At 44.0% G+C, this 26,186-nt stretch overlaps 1 protein-coding gene across 3 annotated transcripts in view; it reads left to right on the top strand.

The window, feature by feature from the left end:
* Positions 1-960: 960 nt before the first annotated feature.
* The window catches only part of KLHL29 (kelch like family member 29), a 397,903-nt gene continuing 372,677 nt past the window's right edge, over positions 961-26,186 (top strand). Inside the window, exon 1 of one of the 3 annotated variants that reach the window (XM_072333528.1) lies at positions 961-1,286. The gene's annotated coding sequence lies outside the window, so the exon portion shown is untranslated. The remainder of the gene's footprint in view (positions 1,287-26,186) is intronic. The other 2 variants (XM_072333526.1, XM_072333527.1) reach the window with 2 other exon arrangements.

Here is a 26,186-nt window from a genome sequence, read left to right as displayed (position 1 = left end):
GATAGAGCTGCCCTTCTGCAGCTGCACCTCACTTTCTCCGCATCCCCCTTCTCCATCAGATCCCTCTTTTACCCATCACAACGGGTGATGAGCTGCCATCCCTTCCCTCACATTGCTCGGTCGTCATTTGGCACAGCCGTCTCACCCTCGACACATTACAGCCCGTATGTCCCCACGATGCATTTTGTTCATCGGGAAAAATAAAGGGGAAAAGAATTGGATGGAGCTTCTTTTTTTTTTTCTTTCTTTCTTTCTTTTTTTTTTTTTTTGTTAAATATGGTTACAGGAAATCTCCGAGACAAAGTGTTCTGTGTTTAAACCCACAGCATATGCAGATTGTGTGCACATCAGAGCGATCGCTACAAAGCAGCGCACCCAGATACAAGATTACGCAGAACAGAGCCAGATGCAGATTTCCACCCGTAAAATCTGTAGTGACTCCAAGCGCGACGGATATTTAAAACAAGAAGGGGGAAGAAAAGGAAAAACGCTGTCGGGAGAGAATCGCACCGACCTATTCAAAGGCTCCCGTGGACTTCAAGAGGCTTTGGATCACGCCCCCGGAGAGCGATGATTTAATAAAGCGGGGGTAATATTTCTTTTCAACTACACGCTACTTTTTGAAGACAGCTATAGGAGACTGATGACCTTTTAGGAAACGCGCTCTCCTGCATGAACGTCCTCGGTGGGGATGGACGGATGGATGGATGGATGGAAAGGAGGGAGGATGGAGGCTCCGAACCGCGGGGCTCCGCACCCACAGCCCCGCGGGGTCAGGGTTCGGGATGGGGAGGGGGAGGATGCGGCGGCGACGCTGGGGCCGGGGCAGCCTCCCGCGGGGGAGGCAGGAGCGAGGCAGGGAGGCAGGAGGGAAGGAGGGAGGCCGGGGGGAGGTGGAGCCGGGCCGGGCTCCACCGCCTCCCGCCGCCGCCACGATTGGCCCGGCCCGCCCCTCGCCCCGGCGTCCAGGCCGCCTCCCTCCCCGGCTAAAGCGGGCAGTAGGTGAGGGGAAGGCGGCCAGACGGGAGCATGGTCGCGGCTCCGCAGCAGCAACAGCAGCAGCAGCACTACCATCACCACCAACACCAGCAGCAGCCGCCTCCGCCGCGCCGCGCCTCCTTGCCCGGCCTCCAGCGCGGCTCTCGCCGCCCGCAGCCGCGCGGGGCTCTGCGTTAGCGGCGCGGAGGCTGCGATGCGCAAACCTCCGCCCGCCGCCTCCGCGCATCCCCCCGCCGCCTGAGGCCCCGCGCTGCCGGCCCAGGGCCGCCCGCGCCCCGCGGAGGGAGGTAAGCGGCGCGGAGCTCCTGGCAGCGCCGGGCTGCCCTGCGCCTGCGCTCGCTGCCCGCATTAAAAACTTCCTGCGTGCCTCCTGCCGCCTGGGGGGTGCCGTGCGGGGCTGGCAGCGTTAGGATCGTGATTGCCTTCTTTTTATTTTCTAATTATTATCTATCTATCTATATATATTTTTCCCTTTCCCGATTTCTATTTAATTTTCTATTTAAAAAAGGGGCTCCTAGCCATAAGCTCAGCCGCTCACCCACAACTTCTGGCTTCTCGCCGAGCCGTGGCCGCCCTGTCCCTACCGGCACCCACCCCCGGGGCCGCCCGTCCTCACCGCTCCCCCTCCCCGGGGGTCACCCCGAGCTCCGCCGCTTTCGGATCGCTGCGGCCCCGGGGCACCGGCCGTCCCCAATCCCGTCTCCAACCGCGTTTCGCTGTGCCTGGATCTATTTCCATTCCTCCCCCCTTAAGCCCCCCCCCGCCCCTACACACGCTACCCCTCCCTCTCCCCATCCCTACGCGTGATTTGTAGCAGGAACTTCTCGCCGAAATCCTGCTGAAATAGATACCTTTCAAAAAGCGCTTCTTCCACGTTTCCGCCACTCGGCGCTTTGCCGTTTGGCCGTTCCTCGCCGGTGTGAGGGGTTTGTTTGGCTGGCTGCTGGGTTTCCTATTGATGCGGTTCGTTTATTTATTTTTTCCTTTTTGTTGTTGTTGTTGATTTGTTTTTTTTTAATAACTTGTGACTGAGCTCGAGTGCTGCCTGGCTCCGGTTTGCAGAGCTGCATCCCCCTGGGTACCGTCACAGGGGTTCCTTATTTGACATGGAGTGGCTGTGCCGGGCTGTCGGGTTCAGGTCCCTTCACCTCCCCAAGAGGGCTGAGAAAGGAAAGGAGCAGTAGGGCTGGAAGGTGCTGGCTTTCATACACTTCATAAACAGGGACTGCTCTCAGGCTGGGATTTTTTTCTTTTCTATGCATCACTCACAAAGCTGGAAATACTCCTAAAATGACAAAGATGGATTTATCTCCCCTCCAACACCCCCTTCCATATTCGTGCCTTTCTGGTGCTGGAGTTGGCACCTCACCTTTTGTTTGTTGCGTGTGGGAAATGGTTCAGCGAAAGGTAGCGTTCTGGGAACCCGCGTTCAAGGGGATTTGATCACTTTTCCATCAGTGAAGCAAAACAAGCTGCCTGTTTGCTGCAGGCTCCGTTATCAGTTCTAATGGAATATCGCACGTAGCAGGTTTCTAATAAATGGGAAAACTTTCTTCCCTGTTTGTTTCCTTGCCACGGAAGAGGCTGTGTGTGTGTGTGCACGGCATGTGTGCGTCTCGCAGTGATTTATGTGTCTGTCGGGGTATCTTTCCGAGGTCGGTTCTGTGATAGTTATAAATCCCAACTCCTGCAGCTTTAAGGTGACTGCAGATAATAATAAGGCTGTCTCTTATAATTAGCGATCTGCTGAAACTTTAAATCCTCCCTGTTAGGTGTTATGATCCGAGTGAGGGAAGGCAGAGTGTTCCTGCAAGCTTCACTCCTTCAGGTTGCTTTTCCTCCAAAACAAAGCAGCAGTGCCTTCTGTTATTGTTATATTCCGAGTTAAACTGCTAATGGGTTTGAGTTCTTCCTTTTCTTTTGGAGGAGAAACAAAGTCCAACCATATTTTACGCCGGCATTTATCTGTGTCAAACTTTAGTTCTGCTCAGTAGGTTGTTTAATCATCTCTGAATAACATACAGGGCTTTTTTTTGTTCCTGTAACTTGTCTTCATTGTGTGTATTTATGGAAGTCGTCTTCGATTTAAGACGAAATATGGGAGCTATGCAAATAATTTAGTGACCCATCCAGGATAAGACTCAGCCAGCGTCTGTAAGCTGCATCTTTCATTGCCTCATTTCACATAGATATCTCTTCCCATAACATCTGTGTCGGTATTTCCTAATAGAAAGTGAATAACGCGTGCTATGTTTTAATTAAACATTACAGCTCAGGATTTTGAGTTATTGCCTCTTCTCAAACATGGGAGCATCGTTGTTGTTTACGTGGAAGTCAAACAACATCCGGTTACGCCGAGTAGTTGTCTCGCAAGTAAGTGGTCATTAATGCTTAATTTGGATGAATTTCTGTTCGTGCTCCCTTTGCTTCCTGCACAGGGTCTGCAATAAGCGCTGCAACGCAAGCAGGGTTCTCCATCCTGAGCACTGCCCGACTTCTCTGTATTTGTTGTCTCTGGCAGCTTATGAAATGTGTGCACAGCGTGTCAACCTTTCCCTTAACAACAAAACCTGTGAGCAAATGTTCGGCGTGAATTATATTACTGAAATAAAATATTCTATAGTTGTCATGGTTACAAATAGAGGCAGGGTTACTGGTTTTCATCTGCATGCTGGGGAGGGGGGAAATCCAGTTTTGTCACTTCTTTAATTACATTTCTAATGAGTGATGGTCATACTTCAGGTACCCGATAGACGAGATACACAGCCAAGCGAATTTGGTTGTTGTTTTTTTTTTGTCAAAGTCTTGCTGAAACACAAAAAGTGGCTGTATGCAGGAACGGAGCCTTTCCTGTTCGCCTGCTCTTTTTTTAGAGGCAGAAATCTTGAAGCTACAAAAGTAGCCGCTTCTTCTGCTTGATCCTTCTTCTGGGTTCACGTTCTGTCAGGGCTACTGCTCTTATTCCTCAAACAATAATAAAAAGTATATAGAGTGCGAGGGGACTGGATATCTTCTAAATGAAAGTACGTGCCGGTAGTAACCGGTCCAGCAGTGAGATAAGATTTGGGGGGGTTTGCTGTGAGCCATACCTGGTGTTATCACTCCTAATGCTTGCTTGTGAGAAGGATTCATTACCCCAGGCTCGCTGTGCTCACCTCGCTTGCTGCCGGCACTGCTCCTCTCCCCATTCCCAGCCCATCGTTCCCATTGGAGCCGTTCCAGTTCAACACTCCTGGAACTGTGACCCGGACCGGGCCCATAACTATTCTCAGGCATTGGCACTCATCCCACTGCTGCTCCTCTCTGCAGTTCTTATCCGTGCCTTCTTGCTTGCCCGAGCTTTTAATTTACTTCGAAAACCAATGGACCCAATTCTTTTGAAGCACAGAAAAATATACCTATTTTTTTTTGTTTTTTTGTTGTTTTTTTTCCTTCCCTTCTTCTATGCGTAGAGCCTCTGTATTGTGGTAGAAGCTCACACGTGGCTTTGTGGGAGAAGCACCCCTGGATACACAGATGTAGAGAGAGGTTCCCATCTGCCGTGCCTTGTTTAACCTCTGCCCCCTCTCCCTATTGTGGGATTTCTTTTTTTGTCATCTGAAAATCAGTTTTTAGGTTTTTGTTGTATTTTTTTTTTCAAGTTTTTGGAGTTATTTCATCAACTGTTAACCTTTAATTTTTGTTTCTAAGCGTCCCTTGTTAGCATCCTATTGAGGATGTTACAAAGGCTCTCGCAGTGCCCTGCCCACTCACTTGCACTGATCCACCTGGATTTACTGCAGAGCCAGGGGGCCAAGGAACCCAACGTTCTGATCCCAAAGCTCCTCTTTGCAGAACATCAGCTTCATAATGTTCCACAGAGGTCTGCATTGTTTTCAGATCATTAATTCTTTGTGCCATAATCAAGGCTTTCAGCTGGCTGAAATCTCAGCATGGCTTGGCATATTATTTGGTCCTACAGCCTTTTTTTTTCCCTTTTCTTCCCCATTTCAGTTGCTCGGTTTGGAAACATTCGGCCGTACCGTGTAACGTTAAACATGGTTCCGTGCCATTGGTTTCTGAGGTTTATTTGTGTATCTAATAACTTTCTTAAGCACTCATCTCTCCCCAGCAGCAATACTGTACTGACAGGTTTCACACTTACCTGATTTGTAACCGGGTGGGCTTTAAGGTGTAGTTAAGTTTGCCTTAGTATACTGTGGGGTCCTTGGAAGTGTGGTGTTAACCCTTTGTTGCATTGATCTATTCCTTTCTGCACAGGGAGGTGAGGGGTTTAGCTTTCCTCTATGTTGGTCACTCTCCTATGGAGTTCCCTATATGAAGCTGAGGCTCCATGCAAGAGCCGAACATGGCCTTTTCCCCGTGCCCCGCCAACAGCAGCACCGTGTATGAAGATGTGTGAGATATAAACAGCTTTGACATGCTTCTGTCACTTCCACATTGCCTTTGTTGCCCAAAGTACAAAGGACTCTTCCTTGCCTAGGAGGAGATTAAAAGGAAGTAGATTAGAAACCTCTACAGGAACGCCTCTCCGTCAGGGTTTTGAAACTCAACACTTTGCAGGTTTTGAATATGCGCTGTTTACCTATTATGGTTAAAATGGGATTGAAGAGAATTTATACCAGAGGTGCCCTGAGAAGCCTTCCCTGTGCTGTTGTTATGCAGCCGGTTACCTCCGGGCTGTCTTGACCATCTGATAAATGACAGTAACTGAATTCCTAGTCACACTCTTCCATAAATAATTTTATGTCGTGGATTAGAATATCAGGAACATGGGGCTGTTTCCCTTAATTTTTGTGTGCTGCTCGTTTGTTATTTTATTTCATTTTTTTTTTTAAACCTACAATGCTTGGGTTTTCAGATAGCCAGGACTTGGATTTCTGTTGTTGTTGGCATTAGTATTGGAAAAATACATAGGTTTTTGGTAGCCTTATAGTTCAGGTAGCTTTACGATGGCTTGCAGAAGTCACACTGATGTTCGAGCAGACTGCTTCAGCATTACAAAGGCTTTCTATCATGAATTCGACGTTGCTTTTTCAGTCTAGTTTTGTTTCACTTCTTATTAATTCCTTGTCATGCAACTGAACGTACAAAAGTGATATCAAGTGCTGGCACTTCAAACAGAACCTGGAAAGGTTTGACTTGCTGGAAGACGCAAATGCACAATTCCTGGATTTACCTCATATTCCAGGGCTAAGCTCTACATAAATATAGGTGAAATTAAATTTAATTGGAGGAAAAAAAAAAATAAATAGATTATTTCTAGGGATTATCTTTTGGAACTAATTCAGCGCAGCAGTTTGCAAGAAAAGCTGCCACTGATGTGATTCCTTTGCAGTGTTGCTGTTAACCAGGAACTGCCAGACTTGCGTGTTGTGGAAGTTTTCTTGGCCTGTGTGTGTAGTTGTGATACTCTGGAAAGAAGCCTTGAGATTCACGTGGTGTCAGTGGCTGAACTGCTGCTGCTGCAGGGCTCGGCTTCAGCACATGCCCTGAGCAGTTGAGCTGGACTTCAATCATCCGTCTATTGATATTTGTGAGCATGGAGAAGAGGCGCTTTATCTGCCTCGACTTTTTCTTTCCCACAAAAACAAATCCACGATTTGCATGACAACGTGGACAGTAGAAATCCGGGATTTAAAGTGTGATTTAAGAGCTTTTTTTCCCTCCAAATACTTGTCCGAGTCCACGCTGAAGAGTAATAATACTTAAATCAGATAATTCTGCTTTGAGATGAGCTTTGTCAGGCCTGTTTGAGGATTTTGGTTTTTGGTCTGTGAGTGCTGAGCGGTGGGTTTGCAGATCACAGCACGCTGTAGCTACCTGAAGAAAAGTTTCCCTCCTCAGGCTGAGACTCAGACATGCTCTTCTCCTTATGAATGGAGAGAGAAAGATTTCAGTGCCTCTGGTTCTTCCAGCCACAGGTAAACCACAGACCAAAAGAGGGCAAGGAGTTCAGAAAGATCATTCTCTCATCGTTCTACAACAAGAAATAACTTCAGAGTGGATGCAGCTGTGTTTACCTGTGCTTTGAAATACACGTGTCTTGCGAATTTCTGTTGACTGGTTGCTTGTTGAGCACCTGAATTCATTAAACGATTCCTGACATATTGAGTCTTTCGAAAACTTCATTCTTTTTTTTTTGACTTTCTCTCCATTTTATTCTCTTGCTTGCCAAGAGTGGGGGAAAAATTGCCAAGTTGGAATGCTTCATGCTACAAAATGTTGTCAGGTATATAAATGTCTGGGAAGTGCTTTTGAAACTATATTAAATGCTGTAAAAAAAAAAAAACAACCCATGACCTTAAGCAATATTTTATTGAGCGTATTCCTTCCCCTTTCATGATATTTGGGAATGGGATGGGGAGAAGTTGTGAACTCTGGATGGAACTTCAATGCTCTGCCTCCCGTTCTAAAATGCAAAGTACACGTGTAAGTAACATGGAACAGCTATCACTTGTCTCAACCTATCCACTGTAAAACAGCCCTTTCATTTATCTTTATAAACTATATCCTTAGTATTTTGGTGTTGTTTCTTGGACTGTCGAAGTTAGCAGCGGTATTAGCGGTGAAGTTGGTTCTTCTTTGTTGTTGTTTGATGGCTTTTGTTTTCTTTCCATGTTGTTTGGTCTTCTGCTGTTTTCTGAACGGCTTGTTGAATGCGATGTGTTGGAGGGTATAAGGGGTATATCAGAGGGATGTTGTGAGGGATGAAAAGGATCAAAGGAACTTTTCCCATCAAAATTGTGCGAGAAGCAGGAGGCCCTGGTATAGATGGTGATTTTTAGAGGATGGGAACAAGCTGCTTCCTGATTATATGATGCTGGTTAAATTTTAAGGATTTCAATTAAGAAAAATTTATTTATGCAAGTGGTAACTACTTCAAAGCTGCAATTAATTCATCTTTCTCCCTTTCTCCCCTGGGAATAGGAATAGAATCATAGAATCATAGAATTACCCAGGTTGGAAAAGACCTTGAAGATCATCAAGTCCAACCGCAGTCTAACCATAGTATCCCAACTCCAAAAACCTTCCACTAAATCATATCCCTGAGCACCACATCCAAACGGCTCTTAAACACATCCAGGGATGGTGATTCAACCACCTCCCTGGGGAGCCTATTCCAGTACCTAACCACCCTTTCTGTAAAGAAGTTCTTCCTAATATCCAACCTAAACTTGCCCTGGCGCAACTTGAGGCCATTTCCCCTTGTCCTGTCAAATAGATGCAACCAAACCCATATGGGTGTTCTCTATCATGGATGTGGAGTGCTCTGCTTCCTTCCAGGCTACTCACTGATTGTAGAATATTTTGCACTGAAGTTCATGTAATCCCCTTAAATTCCAGGAGGGCAGCTCAAGAGTTTGTTGCACCTTGCTGGATGCAGGAGGCCTGGGGGATGATGCTTTACTGTCTCTGCTTCAGAGTAGGGATGTGCACAGTCCTCAATCGTACCTGAAGTTTTAGAATCAGAAAACAGATCTTGGAAGTGTGCCTTTAACCTCTTCCTTTTTTCAAATGATTTACTTGACTTAGGGACAGCTGCCCAGTACTATTTCTGCTCCCCCCCGACCTGCTCCACTTCATAAACAGCTTGATATATTACATCTGAAAAACCTAGATAATACCAAGAGTACTTTTCAGCGTACCCTGTTGGGAGCCGAGAAATACCAAATATAGCAAGGATACAGTGTGATGAGAGGCTATGAAAAATGCTTCTTAAGGTGAAGAAAGTGTGTGGTTAACATTTCCAGGTCATCTCTGATGGAATTGCTAATACAGTGCAAGGCAAAATGTTATATATACTGCACTGTCCTATTTATTATAATATTTATGGCTCGTCATAGGAGGAAAGTATAGATTGAAGCAGAATACAGTGTACTAAATGTGGTTCTTTTTCCCCTCTACCCCAGTATTTCATGTTTCTAAACATTGCATATACCAATCAATAGTCAATTACAAGGAGAATTAACCTGGGAGAAGCTTGCATGTATTTGCATGCCTTAACTTATTTCTCGGTCTGTGGCTCTGTTTTGCTTTTCCCCCTTGTCATGTTTTTTTTGTAAACAAAACCAAAACCCTCCAAAATATTTGTACAATGCCTTCTAATAGCATGGCTTGCCATGTCCTGTTTGAATACTGTCAATATGGATTTCTGGTACAGGCTTTTTTGCAATGCCCTGCTTGCTGGTAACATCAGTCAAATGTTTGTAGCTACTTCTTTGCTTCTGTTTTATAATAGCTGGACATCAAGGTATTAGGCTTCAGATCAAATGTTGCTCTTGGTTACACACATGTAGTTCATAGAAATCAATGTTGCATAGACATAAATGAGTTGGATTTGATCTTTTTGCGAGTTAACTCTTATTGCACTTAGACTGATGCTGGTATGGATTGAATGCCCTATCTACAGCTTGGAAGGCGTGAGTCTTTGGTTTATTATGGCTCTGTACTACCCTGAGAGCAGTGACCAACCCTCTTGATTTTTCTTAAGCCTTGAGACTGTACACAAATGTAATGAGATCAGATTAAAAGCTGCCTATAGCATGTAAGAGCTGGAAGGTAGTTCAGTGGGACCTTCTAGGGAGCCTCCTGATTGATCTTGATGTGTGAATTGTCACAAAAGCCGCTGAACTGTGGACCATATCCTGAACTAGTTAACACTTGTGGAGCTGACATGTTCCAATATGTATCTGATGTTGTGCCGTGCTTCTGTACCCTGAGGAACAAATCACTTGTGAAATTCAACTGTGAAGGTCTTGAGGTCAAGGGAAGAGTCTGCAAATCTCTGTGGATGACAGCAGCTGCTAAAGAGGGGATGAGCAGTAGCAGAGCGGGCACGTTTTTCTGGTCTCTTTGCTCTTTGCTTTGTGTGGCCCAGGTACTTCAGTCCATCTTTCTTTCCTTCCTTCTTTCTTCTGTTTTGTATTATAAAATGGGCCAAACTTGTCCTTGGCCCAAATCAGTTGAATTCAGTGAGGTTACAGTCTGGTACCTTGAAAAATCTTAGATGAATGTTCTGCCAGTTCTTTAAGATTATCAAATCCCTGAAGTAAAGCTTATTTTTTTTCCAGTACATTTCTCTCTTTATTTTTTTTTTCTTTTTTGGTTGGAAGAAAAATGTGTAATTTTATGATTAAACTTGTGAGCAGTTGTAGCTCTGCGGCGTTGCAGCCATATCTCTCTCTGAACTAAACAGGCAATGGGAAGTTGTGGCTGATATTGGAGTTATTTGTAGGAGGAGGGTTAGGACAGAAAGTAAGGAAACAAAAAGGTTTGCCTGAAGTCTGTAAAATACAGGGCAGGCTCAAAGAAATGGTGCTTCAATACAGAAAAGCAGTCTCAGGCGAAGAGGGGAATTGTGGTTCTTATGCTGCTGCTATACCCTTTATTTTGGTTTGGGGTGTTTCCCCCCCCCCCCCCCCCCCCCCATCTCAAATAGAAAATTCTGAAGGTGTTTGTGTATGGAGAGGGGAAGGAGCCACTCTCACTAAGAGAGAAATTGCAGCAAGTTTTCCTTAAACTCACTGTTTCAATATCACACTTGAACAGTTCACAGCAGCATCCTTCAAGCCTTCTAAAAGCTGTTCTTAGACAAATCTTGTGGCTGCGGCAGCTAAGTTATTGAAGTATTGTATTGCAGGGGTAATGCAAGTAAAACAAGCAAAAACCCACCTCTGTGCCGTGGTGGCTGCTTTGTTTGTAGTAGTTCAGGCGGTTTTCTGATGGCGTGGCTAAGGTGGTCTGGGCTGTAGACTGAGGCTGATAACCAGTTGGGTGAAGCTGGGAGGCTGAGGCTAATTCCTGATGGAAACAGAGATATTGCTTCAGTAGAGGCACCTGCTGCTTGAGGTGGTGGTTTACTTGAGGCATTGGGTACCCTGTTCTGATCCGAAGAACTCAGTAGATTGCTTAGGCTCCGACTGCGTGTAAAAGTCATGGTTAACTCTTTCTTCCTCCTGTTTTCAGGCCACAGCATTTATCAGGCAGTTACTCACCTTCAGGAAAACATGAACTGGCTCTGATTTCCTATAGGTGCTTATCGAAATGGCATTGCATATCACAAGCCTTCCTGCTGTCTAGACGTTACCTTGCAAAGTGAAGAACGTACCAGTCTTTGGTTGTATGGAGATGATGGGTTTTATTTAAAGGGTAAAATCTGTTTTGTTTTTTTTTTCCTATGTAAAGATTGCTGTTGAACCTATAAGCAATCGGAGCTGTGCAGCTTTGGGCTATCTTCTTAATTAGAAAATTCAAAGAGAGAGAGGGGAAAAAAAAGCATGGTGGTTTTTGTCTATGCTTGATAGGCGTAGTAGCACATATTGTATATAAAAATATGTAATATTTAATAATAGTGTGATATTATGTATGTGTGCATGTGTTTTAAGGGCCAGGGATCGATAAAAATAGTTTAACTTATACCTGTACTTGCTAATTTAACTGCAGAGCTTATTGAGAGAAAAAGACTAACTATCAGGATAAGATCCAAGAAGTGTCAGTACTAATCTGTGTCTAGAAAATCTGTTAGTTTTAACTTAAGGCAGAATCTAAGAGCACAGACATCATGCATATATAACTACACATGCACGAGTACAGTATCTTGGCTTGTTACATCTAATAAATAAGCTTCACTGTAGCTGCAATCAACACAGTGTCTAGAGATGTCTGCAAGAGTGATGATCGTAAATCAGTACAGTACAGCACCAAGTGACAGCGTTGGTCTGTGAAACCCTCAGCTTCTGTCTTCAAAGCCAATTGCAAATGTAGCTCTGTACCTCTTGGTGGGCTGTTGGCAAAGAAGAATAAACAGGGGGATCATTGGATCTTACACGCGAAGTTTCTGATGTCTGAGCTAAAAATGATCTGTTAGCCGAGCCTGGAGCAGGCTTATTGCTGAGATGTGACCTGGCTGCCACTAGAGAGGGACGGAGCTCTGCACAGAGCAGGGGTGTGTTACTGCTGTAAAGGGCAATTTTCAGCTAAATGAGGGCTTTTTCGTCACTGTTGCTCACTTTTTAGAGGATAGAAAAGCAGAGGGTAGATATTGAATCTCACCACTGTTTATGCCTCACAACAACTTGAGAAGCAAACCTCTGTTGCTTAGAAGTATCTGTGGAAAGAGCAAAGTGCCTCACACCCCATAGATATCCCATATATGCGACGTATGTAAGTATTTGTAGTTTTTATATGTATCTATTTTAGGAATATGATACATAACACTGTAAGACATTAAACAACCATTAATGGCCAGTTGGATTGTGAAAGCAGGAATCAAATTCTGAGCTGCCTGGGTTGAGTAGAGGAAGTGTTGTTTCCTATATGGACTGGAAGCACAAAGGAACGCAGAGCAAGCAGTGGGGTTTTCCCATGTTCCTTCATAGGGTGGGAATGTTTTGTGCTGTTTATCCTTATTTAGCTGTGACCCTGGAGCTTTTTTGTTTGGGGAGGAGGTAGAAATAAATAGAGTCCACTGCAGACACATGGGGTCAGCTTTGGTTCTGTGTGTAACTGTGGCTTCTGATGGCTGTGTTACAGTGGTCAGGCTTATGTAGTTGGGTCTTGCCTGACAGCTTTCCTTCTCCGCGTTGGCTGTTATCAAAGAGCTTCTCTTTTCCTTTCTTTTATGTATATCCTCAAAGTAGCTGCAGTAGCGGTCTGAACCCTGGTTGCTGCATTACCTCTTCAGTCGCTGTATCTTCAGCTTCCAGTTCTCTTCTTTCGATTTATTTCGCTTCAGCACCACCCATAATTATGGAGCATCTTCAGAATGAAACACATCCTGGTAATTTCAATTTATTTCTGAGGACTTTTCTGTCCTTGCCTCCTCTTTCGAGGCACTGAATCTTCAGGGATGAGGGCTGATGCTTGCTGTGCAATGAAGGCTTCCTTTCTAGCTGAGCCTCATGCTCCAGCAAGACAAACAGCTCTCAACTATGAAAACACAGCTCTTCTCCACCCCTCTTTTCTCTGTTCCAATCTACAAAGATTCTTTTACGCTGAGGCAAAGAGAATGCAACTTTCTTTTTCAGCTTTGTCTTTGGAGTGAAGCAAGCATCCTAAAAAGGCAAAGTGAACACTAAAGAGTGATTTGGGCAGTGATGGGACACTTAAATAGGATTGAATATATATATATATACATATATATATATATTTTATTATTGTTTTTGACTTTGGATTAGAAACCAGAAATACTTTTTGGCTCGATATTTAGCAGCATAACATGTGCTTTGCAGCCAGGGGTGTAGCTGTTTCTTCTGGAAAGCAAGTATGTGCTTTGTCTCGCTCTGTTTTAAAAATAGTAACCCCATGAATATATTGAAGTCTCTTGAACTGTTAAGGAGGTGGTTGTTGCTGTAGAGGTCTGCAGTCACGCCCACCAGAGGGCATTTTATCACCAATTTCTTGGGGAGAAAGTTAATTCTCAAGTGATAAGTAAAGTAGTAAATATTGGATATAAAAGCAGTGTATAAAACATTGTACAGATAGCTTTTTGTTTTTGTTTTGTTTATATATAAATAAATATGCTTATTTCCTGGCTGTGTTTATATGTGAGTAAGTAACGGTGTCAGCTTGGGTAGTTGGGTTTCCCCTTGGCTCCCTAAGTAATCCCTAATTTTACTTAGGGATAATCTGAAGAAAAGGGGACTCTAAAGCTCTCCAACAGCTGGTACAGCTATTGGTTACCAGGAAACAAATACCTGTACCCCCAGGCCAAATAAGTGCAACAGATACTCTGGGTGGTTGGGGTGTAGGTACCTCAAATAACCTCCTTGCAGGGCTTCTCCAGAGCAAGGGCTGCTGTTTGGAAGCCCTGCTCATTTAGAAGGCTGGAATTTGCAAATGCACTTAATAGTAAAGCCTGTGCATCATAAGGAAACACTTGGCAGCCAGGGAAGTGTACATCTGCCAGATGGACCTGACGTCTTGCATTTGGCAGCAGTTAATGCTAAGGCATGGTATGCAGAATGCAAGAGTGACAGCTAAGAAATGAGGTTTTACTTTAAAAAAAAAAAACAACTGTATTTTAGTTTTATTTTTCTCTGATCCCATCCATTTTCTGTGATAAAATAAAACTTCTGCAAAAAGCAAAAAAAGAAAATGAATAAATCTGCTGCCGAAAATAGTCTCATCCCTTTACAGGGTGCTTCCTTGTAAAGTTAACATCTGTGCTGAAGGTTTGGCTGCCCCTGTTCGGATCTGTGACCTTCGTCAGCCTGGTACAGCGTGCATAATGTGATTTAATTCCTTTTGGTTCCCTGTGGACAAATGTATTCACTCCACCAGAGCCCTCATGACTTGTCTGCAGCCTCAGCAGAGCCTTGGGGTCATATGAGCATGGGAGACCAAAGTGCAAACCTGGGCAAGGATTTGAGTAGCCTGTGCTGAGACAGGGAGGCAGGACAGTAGGGAAAACACTCCTCTCTGTGCATGATCCTAATTGCATGCATGTGGGGATATGCTGTAAGTCCTCTGCATGGAGATTTGAGTGCTCATGGCAAGCATGTGATTGGGACTCATTACATTTGTGGCTATCTGGATAAGGGTGGCAATCAGGCTCACTGAGTTTCTAAAAGACCTCAAAGATTGCCTAGTCCAACTAGCAAAACCTAGTTTAGTATTTCCCCACTATAGTACCACACCTCCATGGTTCTTCATCACTTCCAGGGACAGTGACTCCACCATCTTTCCAGGCAGCTGGATCCAATGCCACAATACTCTTTTTGGAGATGAATAATTCAGAGCCTTTTCTGTTGCTTGCCAAAGTGTGTGATAGAATGAAAATGGATCAGAATGAAATCAAGATAATTTTTTGCTTCCCAAATTGTTCTGGTCAGAAGTCTGCATGTTATTGGAGCAAAGCAAATATGATGCAGCCAACCACCACTGCACTGAAGTGTATATAAGGGGCTTTATTCAGGGGTAAAGCCCTGATTTGCAGAGGTTGGGGCTGTGTTGGTTAGAATGAAGGGAAGCGATGCCTGCCAGCAGCGTAATTCTCTGGAGAGCACCAGCTGTGGAGAAGATCCTTCTGGTAGGGATAGATGCACCTTCTTTTGCTGGAGGGGAACCGATGGTCTGACAGTGTTAGAACAAGGGAAAATGACTTCTAAATGAAAGAGGGGAGACTTAGGTTAGATGTTAAGAAGAAATGCTTTTCTCAGAGGGTGGTGAGGTACTGGTGCAGACTGCCTGGAGAGGCTTTGGCTGCCCCATGACTGGAGGCATTCAAAGCAATTGGATGGAGTCCTGGGTAGCCTGATCTGGTGGGTGGTAACCCTGCTTATAAAGCAGAGGGGTTGAAGCTAAATGATCTTGTATGTCCCCGCTAGCTTAAGCCATTCACTGATTCTTCTAGTGTAATGTGGGTGGGAGGCAGAAGGTGGCCGTGGCCTCCCGCTATTCCTAGCTGTTTTTGTTCCACAGGAAGGCGCAAGTGGAAGCAGCGCTGTGGTTTGTAGGCATCTTTACTCCCTGCAGAACTCAGTTAAGGCACTCAAAAGTGGTTGTTGGGGAATGATGTAGAAAGAAGTGCTCACACCCTAAAAATAAATCAGTGCAATGAAAAAGCGCGGTGGAGAATTAATCAAGACCAGCTCCTGCCTGATCAGCAGCAGGATTCTAGTAAAAAGCCTGAATGTTTTTAGCCTCCTTATTCAGATGATAGATCCTTTAGCCTTGAAATTTATTTATTTTTCCAGCGATGTTTGTATCTGTGCAAATAAATGACTTATAAGAAAAAAAAATAACCACAACATTTTATTAATCCTCTGAGACCGGAACTTTGAATAACATTTTCAGCTAAATAAATTTGCTTTCCAGAACTGTTCAGAAGTATTTCTGTGTCCTGCGTCTTTGCCACTTTTTTGTCCTTGAATTTACTAGCTTAACTTCACGGAATCATAGAATGGCCTGGGTTAAATAGGACTTTAAAGGTCATTTAGTTTCAACCCCCCTGCCACAGACAGGGTTACCAACCACCAGACCAGGTTGCCCGGAGCCGCATCCAGCCTGGCCTTGAATGCCAGTATTGTGAAATATCACCCAGGTATTGTAGAAGAAATAATACAGTTAATGGCAGTGGCTTTTTTCTTTCCCCCCCCCCCCTCCCCCATTAATTTTGGCAACTAGGTGGGCAAAGTGTAAATTTGCAGACCAAAACTGTAGAGACTTGAGACGTTCTTGTTGTGGGTGAGTTGGTCCGCTAAGAACCTGGTTAGGATTAAACAAAAAAACAACCAAAAAGCTGTTAAGATTTAAAAAAAAAAGAGGAAAAAGAAGTAGATGGCAGCACTAAGCTGTTCTGAGAGAGAGGATTTGAAGGTGAGAAGGATGAAAAAGCCTGTTAAATTTGCAATTATTGCAACAGTGCAAAGCTCCCGCAACACTATAGTAACTCATATTAGCAGAAGAACCTTGCAATCTGGTTTCCCTGCTGTTACACTGGGAATAGATACTACTGCTTCCTCTCATTTCATTAGCAAGGACCATATGAGGTCTCGGTGTAATTCTGAGCTAAAACAAGCACATATCTAGGTTTCCTACAGAGTGACTTAAGGATTTGACCTGGCTGCTGTTTGTATCTTGGTGCTAACTTATTAGCTGTACAGCTATTGTATCAGAAATCCTTGGCTTCCAAAGTATGTGCAACAACATATTTAATTTCTCTGTATTTTCATTTTGGCATATAGAGCTGTGGCAAAGTTCTGGAAGTTATTTGCTCAGTTACAGTTCCATGTAGCCAATAGCAGTTTGAACAGAATTAGCCTAGAGCCACTCCAGACCAGACTGAAGCATTACAAACATGCTGTTTACTCAGGATTTGTATCTATGTTTTAATGTGCTTTAGCAGGTGCCTTTCTGCTCAAAAACGACTACTTGTCACCTTTAGCTAACTTGCTGCTTTCCTCAGTCTTGTATTGAGCATGGATTTAGGTCATCTCTAGGGAGGGAGCAGAGGGTTAAAAAACTCCACTACAGCTGCAACGGAGCCAGCTGCCTTGCTTGTAAAATAGTTTTGAGCAGAGAAAGCTTGTCTTTCCATTTTCTGAGCTCCAAAATAAAGCCAAAAAAAAATTATGTTAACAATGTTGTTTTCTTGGACTTTGAGTCAGCCTGACCACCAAAATTCAGAGTTCACAGTGTGACCCCAGGGAGAGGAAGAAACTTGGATACCTTGATATGCAGCTTTGAACAAAACAGAGGAAAATCCACGTGGTTTAATTTTGACGTAAGAATGAATCTAGCTGTTTTGAACTTTGTCCCATCCATTAGTGGGCAGGGAAGCCCACTGAAGGTGCAGGAAAGGAGCCCCTTTGAGAGCTTGTAGTGGTAGAAAATGAGGCTTTGTGGATGATGCAAGCCAGCATGCAGCAAAAAAAGAGGTAATAAATGCTAACTGCCGGGGATCAAGGTTGATTTATAGCACATCATTATTTTTTGAAGGCTTGTAGGTCCGTGGAGAATGTAGGCTTGTAGAGCCTAACTGAAAGAATTGGGATTGCTGTAGCTGAGACTGGAGCTGATCCAAACAGCCTGTGGTCTTTGGCCTCTGAGGGCTTACAGACCATCCCTAGAACCTGTTTTGGTCTGCACCAGCTGAATTTCTTTTCAACATACTTAACTAAAAATAACTTGCAGATGGCCATCAGTGCATGACCCAAGTGCCTTTGTTGGGGAATCGTGTTGGTGTGAAGGGGCCTCTGGCATGCCAGCAGCTCTTCAGGGCTATTGGGCCTGGTGTGTGTGACAGGAGAGCCCCCAGCCCTCGTCTGCCTGTGAGGACTTAACTTTGTGCAATGCTTCTTGGTCATTGTCCTTGTCCACCAAACTCTTCACACCAATGGCTTCATCCAGTAGGTTGTTTATAAAAAGGCTCAGGAAAGAACCATTTAAATTACTGCAGCGGGGGCTAAAAAAGCGCTTTAATGTGAGTGTGGTCAAACATTGGAACGGACTTCCTAGAGGTGATCTGGTACCCCATGCCTGTCAGTGTTCAAGAGGTATTGGAACAACACCCTCAGTATTATCTCTTAACTTTTGGTTAGCCCTGAAGTGGTTGGGTGGTTGGACTAGATGGTCTTTAAACATGCCTTCCAGCTGAGAAATTCTATTATAAAGAAATGAGCTGGATAACTTTTTGCTGTGATTTTGGTATTATTGAATTTGGTGATTGCGTAGGTTGTTTTTAATCTGTCATTAGCATTTGGATGGTGAGTCCTTACTTCAGCGTGTCCATTCCATAGCCTTCCTGAGGATTGGTTCTGATGGTGCTTCTGCTGCTGGTTGGATACAAAGTAGTTATCAGTGTGCTTCATAAAATCATTAAGATATGAGATATGCTTTAGTGGTTTGTTGTGTCTACGGTGATGGGAGGATGGTTGGACTAGATGACCTTGTAGGTCCTTTCCAACCTTGCGATTCTATGATTCTAAGGTTGGAAGGACCACTAGTATCATCTAGTCCAAACATCAACCCATGCGTGTGACCACTCTAGACTATGACCCTCAGTGCCACATCTATCCGTTCCCATAAAACCTCCAGGGATGGTGACTCCAGCACCTCCCTGAGCAGCCTGTTCCAGTATCTCATCATGCTTTTGACAATAATTTTTGCCTAATATCCAACCTGAACCTCCCTGGTGCAACTTAAGGCCGTTGCCGCCTGTCCTATTAAGTTGATCAACTGCAAATATAAAATAGGTTGTATGGTTGGATATTTCATGGAGAGGAAGAAAAAAAAAAGGACCTTCTTACAGAGAAATGTTGGTAATTTCTCAATCTGCAATGAAAGTAACTTTGTAGTGCTGATTTTATATACTGTTTGTTGTCATAAATAATGTAGGAATTTGAAGGGTTTTAAAGAACTGAAATAAAATGTGATTTGAAGAAACAGCATTTAAATTCTGCTTCTGAAAAACTGGATGTGTTTTGAGGACGTGGTACAAAACTTGAAATATTAAAAGCTCTCCTGAACATCTAAAGAAAATAAATGAAAAGCATTGGAGAAAGATCTTGCTCGTGCTTTCAGAAATAAAATTGGAAGTATTGGAATCATTAAGGTTGGAAGGACCACTAAGATCATTTAGTCCAGCCACCAGTCCGTGCCTGCGAGTGCTCTAGACCATGTTCCTCAGTGCCATGCTCACCATTTTCTTGAACACTTCTGGGGTTTATGATTCCACTACCTCGTTGGGCAGCCCCATATAATACCTCATCAAATCTTATGAGGGTTTTTGTCTTAAGCTGCTTGTGAGGGATTGAGATTTGTGCCGTTGTTTTCAAGAATGTTCATTTTGTTTGAATATTTTCCTGGAAATGAAATAAGTAAAGATATATATATTTATGACTAAATGAAGCTTAAAAGCAGGCAGGCTATCTATGGAGCTGTCAGTCTTCTGGCCCACCTCATTGGGTAATGACTTAGAGCAGTTCTCATGGCCAGGTTATTAATAAAATGAGAGATGACCCGTTCATAGAATTGTAGAATCACCAAGGCTGCAAAAGACTTCCAAGATCATCCAGTTCAACTCCAATATTTCCCTACTAAATCATGTCCCTTAGTATGTCTAAACATTGCTTGAACACCTCCAGAGATGTTGATAAAACCACATCCCTGGGCAGCCTGTTCCAGTGCCTAAACACTTTGGGAGAAGAAATTTTTCCTAGCATTCAACCTGAATCTCCCCTGGCACAACTTGAGGCCATTCCCACTAGTCCTATCACTAGTTATGCAGGAGGAGAGGCCAACCCTCACCTTGCTACAGTCTATAATGAAGGGCCCCTAACTGAGCTCAGTAGTTGAAGTGCATCCTCATCAGTGCAGAGTACAGAGGGACGATCACCTACCTCCCTGCTGCTCTTGGCAGTGCTGTTTCTGATAGAACTGAGGATGCCATTGGCCTTCTTGGCCACCTGGGTGCTCTGCTGGCTCACATTCAGCTGTGCATCGAACAACAGCCCCAGATCTATTTCCTTTACACAGTCTTCCAGCTGCTCTGCCCCAGGACTGTAGCATTGCCTGGGGTTGTTGTGGTCAATGTGCAGGACCTGGCACTTTTAATTAGGGCAGTTGTAATTATGCCTTCCTCTCGCTGCTTTCTTAAGGGATTGGTATAGGAGTTAAAGGTCCCATACCAAGAGTTCTTATCATGGGCTTCCAAATCTCTGGATGTTCCTAACCATATGAATGTTTCCAGTAGCTTATAGGGGAATTCTTGCATTTTTGGCCTTGACAGCTGCTTCTGGCTTCAAGCTCTGCAGTCTGGTTAGACGTTTTGAGAGTATCTTATTTTTATCTGCTCTATAACTTGTAGCTTTTATTGAATCCCCTATTGTTAGGAGACCAAGAAGAGAGAAACTGAAGTTATGACTTCTGTGCTAGTCACGATTTTACATTTTTATTTTGTCTCTAAAGTCTGCTATTCAGTCTTCAGTCTGCCTTCAAATAAGGGTCTTCACATCCGAAATATTGTTGTTATGGTCCTCTGAGCCTTCTCTGAGCCTGCAGTATTTCCCTTGGATTTGGGTGTCTAGTACACAGAGCAAGGAAGCAATACTATTGATTTGATAGTAGCACTTCAAAACTGCTTTATTGCTCAAGCTAACACAGTGAGGGTTTTTTGGTATTGTTTTCCCTGTCTCAGTGAGCAATTGTTTCAGGATTTTTCCATGAGCTTTCCAGAACAGTGCTGGTATTAATACGGCTAAAATACTTGGAAGAAGTCAAGCTTGCAGTCCCTGAAACGAGTCATGCAATTCTGTTGATGTCCATATAGATTATTATAAGTGTTCTTAAGTACTGGTGTTTCCCTTTTATTTAGATCATTGTGGTTATTTTTTTGGGGGGGGAAGTGGGTCCTGCAGATTTTGGGGAATCACAGTTGGGTTTTGTTCTGTCTTTAAAACTAGGCTACTGAAAAGAGGCCTTTTGTGGAAGGGTGCTTATTTCTAATATATATTATAACTGTCGGATTAGGCCCATATTCCATTTCATTATCAAGTCCTACTTCAGTAGGAGATGGTAATTTGTTAAAGTTGAGCTGTTCCCTCAATGCTCCGAGGATTAGAAATGAACTTTTTCCTTAAACTCCCATTAGTAGAACATGTAGAGGACAGGAAGAATGAGAAACATAACGTACATCGTGCCCCTTATTTGGCAACTTATGCAGTGCCTGAGGTGTCTGCTCTACCTCTGCCCAACAGTTGTCTTCAATGCCTGGCTGTCATTTCTCTTTGAGCAACTACCGTCAAGCTCCCATATCGGTTTGTTTGTGATGGTTTAAGCTGAATAGCACTGATTTGTGAAATCTCTCCTAAACCAAGTTGGCTGTATAGCAACCTCTATATGGAAACTTAATTGTTGGGGTGGAAAGGCGGGTAGGAAGGATTTGGGTGATTGGTGTTATTCTGTTTTTATTTAATTTTCATGAAAATTAGATCCAAACGTAAGTGCCGTGAATTTCCTTCACGCTGAAAATTCTAACAAAGCACCACTTAGAAACCCTGAAACAAACAAATGGAAATGTATCCCTTGTTTGTTTGCTTTAAGTAATACTTGTATATAATCGAATGTCTCCAGAAGCTGACAGGCTGCTTTAAGAACGGCATCAAATGTGATTAAAGAAAAGTACTCAGTTGGCAACTGTTGGACCTTTATCACTGTTAAGGCTTCTTGGTGCTCCTGAAACAATGTGAGGATGAATAAATAACCATCTTTGGGAAATCTGAGGTGATTCTCTGCTTGGCCCTAGTATTCCCATTCTGCTCATTGGCTTTCTGCATTTCTGCCATGCCTTTTGTTCGTGTACGTCAGACTTTGCAAAGTTTTGCAGATGGCAAAGCTGAGATGCAGAGAGGAGAAGGGATTTGCCTGAGACATCGAGATCAAATGAACTCCTGGTTATAGCACAAATATTGCATGTAATACACTTCATTTTAGGCTCAAGTAGTCTCTTGTTCTGCAGGCCTGCACTATTTTCTGTAAGACAAAGGTGATGCAGCAGTACGTGTAGATACTTGAAGTTATATGATAAGAGATAATGATTGCACTGGAGAGGTTCGGGTTGGATATGAGGAATAACTTCTCAGAAAGGGCAATGGAGTATTGGAACAGGCTGCCCAAGGGGTGGTGGTGTTCAGGAAACATGGAGATGTGGCATCGAGGAATGCAGTGGACATGATGGTGGTGGGCTGACTGTTGGACGTGGTGATCTTAGAGGTCTTTTCCAACCTTCTGATTCTGTGATGCTGTTTGTTCGTGCATGGGCAGCCTTTAAGGTGACCTGCCCTCGGAGGCCATTTAATGGCTCTCAGGTTACAGTGGGGAGGTGGAGTTTGTTGGAAGGCATAACTGTGCTTTGGGAAGATGTAACCGTGACAAGAAAATTGGGTCCACCCAACTGCTGAGAACTCATTTTGGTCTCATAAAGATAAAACTTTCTTCTACTGTGACTGGCCCTCCACTTTCTTTTCCTTCAGATAAGAAATAATCTTTCACCACAAAAAGATTGAGAAATCTTCTGTCATGATGCCAGAGCAATGCCTTTGGCTTTTAGTTTTTGAATTCTGCCATTTTACTTTGTGAAATAATATTGTTGTTTCAGTCCTGTATTGGACACTGAGACAATGAGCTCCTTTGGAAGCCCTTCAGTCTGTCTTAGTGTGTCTCCGTGATGGCCCACAGCCCCAGAGTTCTTGGCAGGGTGCTGGGGAACATGGTGTGCAGAGGAGCAGGAAGAAAAAGTGGAGCAGAGCTGTAGCAGACAGAGACACTATGCCAAAGCTGTGACTGGGAGGCTGAGATCTGGTGTTCTAAGCATGGAAAAGGAGGCCAGTGGTGGCTGTGGGGATTGCCTTAGAACCACCTGGGAGTTGGTATAAAAGAGTTGATGTGACCAAACTTGGAAGGAAAAACAAACATCAAAAAAGTTGGGTGTGGCTTTTATCAACTAATCTGGAGGCTGGAGTTTCAGGTTTTGCAACTGGTATTAGGGTCTGAAATAAGGTAGGGCAATCACACTGAAGGGGAATGTGTGTTTCTGGTTTGGTGATTATGGGAGGCCAGCGTGGATCAGAGCTGCAGGATGCTAAGTGGTTGGGTTATCTCTGCTGCTCTTTGCTGGAAGTAACCATTTGGATTGAGGCAGCTACTCATAACTGTTCCCATCCATAAACAAAGAACCTCTTGTGAAGCTGGGTAGCAGCAGGTGGCAATTCTTTGCTTACCTGGAGGAACATGGCTAACTAACCTCCGATGCAGTCCCAAGTGGTATCTCCATTGGTGCTCTGCATTGGCACAGCAGAAGAATGGAGCTGGTAGACTTACCTGTAGGTCCACGATCTTCAGAAGGCTGCCAAGGCAGATATCTCTCATCTCTCATCCTACTGTTGCCAGATTCTGTGGGGCTTAGATTATAATGTCTGCAGATAATGGGAGATTAGCTGGTGGTTTTGCTTTTGTTTTTGCTTGAGAAATAAACAGTGATGAGGTAGGAAGAACCTTCTGCTTTTTGAGGAGCACTTGATGCCCAGGTACTGGCAATAGCTGTCAAATTTCAATAGCTGGCACCTCTCAGGTACAGGGAAGGTGTTGCTGTGGGTTGGGTTTGAAACTCTTCAGCAGGAGGATATGCTTAGATCATAGAGCTGGGGCTCAGGCCAGGATCAGAGCATCAGTAGGTAATGCTGCTGCAGAGATGAGCGGTATAAGCTAGGATAGTGTTGGAAACCTGATGTTTCAGATGGGAGACATCCAAGGAAGGAAAGTGGGATGTGCAGGAGGGAGACGGTAGAGCTTTACTTGGTTGAGCTTAAAAGAGAATTAGAAGAAGGATAATCTGCTGTGACAGCTGCCAGGTAGCTGCTGTACTGCTGTGTTAGCGTTACAGCAGTCCTTGCTTAGCACGCACCTGCGGCTGCCTGCTGCTGATAGAGGAATGCAGCCGTGGATGGACCAATTGGAAATATTCCCTCCACAAAGGAGAAGGAAGAAGTTGGCTAATGGGGAAAAGGAAAGTAAACACAGAGAGTGAAACTTTCTGTTTGGAATATGTGAGTTCCTGTTAAAGAAAAGCTGCACAGTTGCTTATGGAATTCTGAAAGCCTTCAAGAAAGCTGGATGTAGTAACTGAAAGGGTTATAGGAAGTAACCTCATCGGTTGGAGCTGTTGGGTGCTCAGGACTTTGGGTTAGTCAAACTTTTCCTGGTTATATTTTCATAGATGAAAACTATCTGGGTAGGAAAATGTCTTTCAGTTGTGCCCTCGTAGAGGTTGTCTGTGATTCCAGCCTAGAATCACAGAGTATCCCAAGTTGGAAGGGACCCAGAAGGAAGATTGAATCCAACTGTTGCCTCCACACAGGGCCACTGAAAAATCAAGAGTTCTGCATTACCAAATGCCTCCCATTTAGATTCCTTTTTAATGTCTTAAGTTTTTTTAATCACCTTTATCTCATAATTTTTGCCTTGATGGGATTTCTTCCCATCAGTTACTAACTGCAGGTTTACAATGGATCTTTAACTTTGGATGGTGGCTATGGCATGAAACATTCGGAAATGTTCACCCTGTTGGAGAAATAAGTTACTTCCTATCAAATCTAGATGGGCATCTTCTTTTCTCCATCTAAAACCAATGCAGCCTTGTCTGGTGAGACTTCTCTGACCTGATGATCAGCCATACCTTCCCATTTTTCTTCTTGTCTCTTTGTAGCTTTTGCTCTAAGAACAGTAGTTCTCTGCTGGCTTTGACTGTCACTTCAGAAATAGACTGCGGGGCCGTATGGTGTCCTAGGGCAGCTTTTCTTTACATGACCTACTTCTTTCACCTCACACACTCAGCAAATCTGTTGTGTGTCAAATCATGCCCGTGTTTGGTAGCTCCAGAATTTACACCATTGTCTTTTCTCAGGCTCTTTACTCATTGTCTTTTCTCATTCCCTCAGGGAGGGAATCAAGCCCAGGAAATGGGAGGGTTGGACTGTTGGTTAGGCAGGTAGTTGGGGCAAAGTGCATGAGCCATTTCTGCTGGCAGATGGTCAGCAGGGGCTATCGCCTACATCTCACCTGAGGCAAAGGTGTTTTTTTGCTTTGAGCATCAGAGGAATCCTTGCTCTTTGCTGCAGAAGCCCGTTAAAGCTGTAAAGCAGGCAGCTGTTTGCTTGCTTTCTTTTTTTTTTGACATTTAAACTTAAATAAATAAACTAACCCTATTGTACAACACAATATCCTTCAAAAACATGTGATCATCCTCCCCTCCTTCCCCCAAAAAAGCCTGTTATGTGCCTGTAAGAGTGCCGAGTGCATGAGTGTTTTCATAACTGGCTGCATGTGCCAGGCTTGCTCTACCTCTGGCAAGTTCAGAAGCTAAGCAGTGTTCTAAGCAGTGCTGGAATGCAGGACAAAAATAGGGGTTTGCTCCTTACATCGATCAGATCCAGAGGAGGTAGGAAGACTTAAGTGTCCAATTTAAGTCAGAATGAAATGTTGAACTTTGTTAGTAACAGGTGCGGTGTCACAAAGGGATGTTCTTCTAAATCCAGCCTGAAAGGAAAACCAGCAACACGGGAACAGGGAAAACATATGGGAGAATGAGAAAGGGTTCAGTACTTCTGCAAGAGAGACAGGCAAACTAGTCTGCTAGGAAGTATCGTAATGAAAAGCAAACTACAGTTGTCAAAATAAGTGAACAAAACATGGTTTATGGTACATGAATTTGTTTGCTTACTTGCACACAACAAAATCTTTTTTGGCTTAGCAATTGTTCTCCCACTCATTAGTGAGAATTAACCGGATTCTATTGCGGTACTTGCTGGTAAATTGGAGAATGGGGAAAGAAAAGGAAACAGATTGTTCGGACCGCTGGTAAGCACTTGTTGACTTGATCCAAATTCAAAGGCATAATTTCAGCTTTCCTTTACGACTGGGAAGAAACAGCTGCCTGAATAGGAGGGAGGACAACTGCAAGTCTGCTGCCATCATAACGCTGTTACTCCACGATTCAGGTCTGATTTTTGGGCGATGTTGGAGCTATCACAGACCTCTGTGTGCAGCCGACCCCAAGCCCTGCACTGCTGGCAGGGGATGGTGCAGCTTGGCCGGCTTTGTATCAGCTTGTTCAGGCCGCAGCTGCCTCCGCTGTTACTCATAGCTTTCCCAGAAGGTACAAAATGAAGCCGGGATGAGTCCTGCCA

Source organism: Excalfactoria chinensis, chromosome 3, assembly GCF_039878825.1.
Source record: "Excalfactoria chinensis isolate bCotChi1 chromosome 3, bCotChi1.hap2, whole genome shotgun sequence".
Classification (NCBI taxonomy): domain Eukaryota; kingdom Metazoa; phylum Chordata; class Aves; order Galliformes; family Phasianidae; genus Excalfactoria; species Excalfactoria chinensis.
Note: the sequence above shows the minus strand (reverse complement) of the source record. Positions and strands in the feature narration are given on the sequence as shown.